This window comes from Melanerpes formicivorus, unplaced genomic scaffold, assembly GCF_026170545.1.
Source record: "Melanerpes formicivorus ecotype bairdi unplaced genomic scaffold, bMelFor1.0.p_v2 SCAF_6, whole genome shotgun sequence".
Lineage (NCBI taxonomy): Eukaryota > Metazoa > Chordata > Aves > Piciformes > Picidae > Melanerpes > Melanerpes formicivorus.
In genome coordinates this window covers 4,119,590-4,122,675 of record NW_027142358.1, presented here as the reverse complement: position 1 = coordinate 4,122,675, position 3,086 = coordinate 4,119,590, and the positions used below count along the sequence as shown (strand labels likewise).

General features: G+C 51.5%; 1 non-coding gene across 1 annotated transcript; it reads left to right on the top strand.

Annotated features, from left to right (window-relative positions):
- The first annotated feature begins 472 nt into the window (after positions 1-472).
- Positions 473-636, top strand: LOC137442140 (U1 spliceosomal RNA). The gene has a single exon (XR_010987587.1). It is a non-coding gene; the product is annotated as a U1 spliceosomal RNA (small nuclear RNA).
- The last annotated feature ends 2,450 nt before the right edge of the window (positions 637-3,086 follow it).

Below are 3,086 nucleotides of genomic sequence, written 5' to 3'. Positions count from 1 at the left end.
CCAATGGCTAACAACTCTCTCTGTGAAGAACTTTCTCCTCACCTCGAGCCTAAACTTCCCCTGGTGCAGCTTGAGACTGTGTCCTCTTGTTCTGGTGCTGGTTGCCTGGGAGAAGAGACCAACCCCCTCCTGGCTACAACCTCCCTTCAGGTAGTTGTAGAGAGCAATAAGGTCTCCCCTGAGCCTCCTCTTCCCCAGGCTAAACAACCCCAGCTCCCTCAGCCTCTCTTCATAGGGCTTGTACTCAAGTCCTCTCCCCAGCCTCATTGCCCTTCTCTGGACACGTTCAAGAGTCTCAATGTCCTTCTTAAATTGAGTGGCCCAGAACTGGACACAGTCCTCAAGGTGTGGCCTCACCAGTGCTGAGTACAGGGGCAGAATGACCTCCCTGCTCCTGCTGGGTTTTATTTGGTTATGTGGCTTAATATAGGAGATTTTGAACTGTGTAACCCATTTCACAAAATAGTCAATCACACTTACCTGGCAGGGGAGACACCATGATCAGGCAGGTGGTTTTCCCAGGGCGAGGCTCATCCTTTGCACTCCGGGTGTGCTGACCCCTGCGATTTCCCCAAATGCGGGAAACTCGACTGCATAATTTGTGGTAGTGGGGGACTGCGTTCGCGCTTTTTTTTTTTTTTTTTTCACCTTTGGAAGGAGGGGAAGGCTTCTCGAGGTATGTTCAAGGAAGCTGTTAGATTATGTAGGAATAAAATTAGGGAGGCTAAGGCCCAGCTGGAACTGAAGCTGGCCACCTCAGTCAAAGATAATAAAAAGCATTTTTATAAATATATTAACAATAAGAAGGGCAGGAAGAACCTGAACTCCCTAGTGGACCTGGAGGGGAACACAGTTACTGAGGATGAGGATAAAGCTGAGGTCCTGAACACCTTCTTTACCTCAATGTTTAACAGCAAGGCAGGAGTTCAGGACGAGTGGTCTCCGGAGCTGGGCGTTGGGGTCGGGGAGCAGAGTAATACCCTGGAAATCCATGAGGAGTTAGTTCGGGACCTGCTGAGCCACTTGGATATCCACAAGTCCATGGGACCAGATGGGATCCATCCTAGGGTGCTGAGAGAGCTGGCGGATGTGCTAGCTAGGCCACTCTCCATCATTTTCCTCCAGTCCTGGCTCACTGGAGAGGTCCCAGATGACTGGAAACTGGCCAACGTGGTCCCCATCCACAAGAAGGGTCGGATGGAGGAACCTGGAAACTACAGGCCAGTCAGCCTGACCTCAGTGCCAGGGAAAGTGATGGAGCAGATTATCCTGGCAGCAATAACTGCACACCTGAAGGATGGCCAAGGGCTCAGGTCCAGCCAACATGGATTCAGGAAGGGCAGATCCTGCCTCTCCAACCTGATCTCTTTCTATGATCAGGTGACCCGCCTGGTGGATGTGGGGAGGCCTGTGGATGTGGTCTACCTAGACTTCAGCAAGGCCTTTGACACCGTCCCCCACAGCAAACTGCTGACTAAGCTGTCAGCCTGTGGACTGGACCACTACACTCTGTGCTGGGTTAGGAACTGGCTGGAGGGCCGGGCCCAGAGAGTGGTCGTGAACGGTGCCGCATCCAGCTGGAGGCCAGTCACCAGTGGTGTCCCCCAGGGATCAGTGCTGGGCCCTGTCCTCTTCAACATATTCGTTGATGATCTGGATGAAGGGGTAGAGTCAGTCATCAGCAAGTTTGCAGATGACACAAAGTTAGGGGCAGATGTTAGTCAATTAGAGGGTAGAAAGGCTCTGCAGAGGGACCTCGACCGACTGGACAGATGGGCAGAGTCCAATGGGATGGCTTTCAACAAGTCCAAGTGCCGAGTGCTGCACTTTGGCTATGGCAATCCCATGCAGAGGTATAGGCTGGGGTCGGAGTGGCTGGAGAGCTCCCAGACAGAGAGGGACCTGGGTGTGCTGATCGACAGCCACCTGAATATGAGCCAGCAGTGTGCTCAGGTGGCCAGGAGGGCCAATAGCATTCTGGCCTGCATTAGGAATAGTGTGGCCAGCAGGAGCAGGGAGGTCATAGTGCCCCTGTACTCTGCTCTGGTTAGGCCGCACCTTGAGTACTGTGTCCAGTTCTGGGCTCCTCAGTTTAAGAAGGACATTGAGACACTTGAGCGTGTCCAGAGAAGGGCAACAAGGCTGGTGAGAGGCCTTGAACACAAGCCCTATGAGGAGAGGCTGAGGGAGCTGGGATTGTTTAGCCTGGAGAAGAGGAGGCTCAGGGGTGACCTTATTGCCCTCTACAACTACCTGAAGGGTGGTTGTAGCCAGGAGGGAGTTGGCCTCTTCTCCCAGGCAACCAGCACCAGAACAAGGGGACACAGTCTCAAGCTGCGCCAGGGGAGGTTCAGACTCGAGGTGAGGAGGAAGTTCTTCACTGAGCGAGTCATTCGGCATTGGAATGGGTTGCCCAGGGAGGTGGTTGAGTCATCGACCCTGGAGGCGTTCAAGGGGAGATTGGACGTGGCACTTGGTGCCATGGTCTAGTCATGGGGTCTGCGGTGTCAGGTTGGACTCGATGATCCTCGAGGTCCTTTCCAACCTAAGTGATACTGTGATACTGTGATACTGTGATACTATGGGAAGCATTTAAAAGTGTGATTTAATTCAAGGATTTATTACCTGGGCTTGAAGATGAGCACGTTGCAAGATTGCTGGGAACTGGGAGTTTCCTTTGGTTCAGTGGCTGGGTGCTGAAGGCTCTTGAGTATCTTACAGTGGCAGAGAATGAAGAAGACAATTTTCTTGAATTGGTGCCTGAAACTACTAAGTCTGTGAGCACTCCCAGGAAACCCATCCAAGGTTTTATTTGAGAATCTGCACATCATGAGGCCCTCTGGGAGCCTTCCTTCAGTCCTTCATAGATTGTAAGGCTCCAGCCAGCTGGATCTAAGTCATTAAAGCTCCTTGCTCTATCCATTAGTACACTCATTAATATTTCTCTGTAACTTGGGACACAACATTTCTCATGACAAGCTTAGAAAAGTTTGCTTTCATCTGATTTTGACCTAGAGACAGCTGTGAGGACCAAAAGCCTGTGAGTGGAAGAAAAACTTTATAAAATTTATGTTCACAGAATCTGT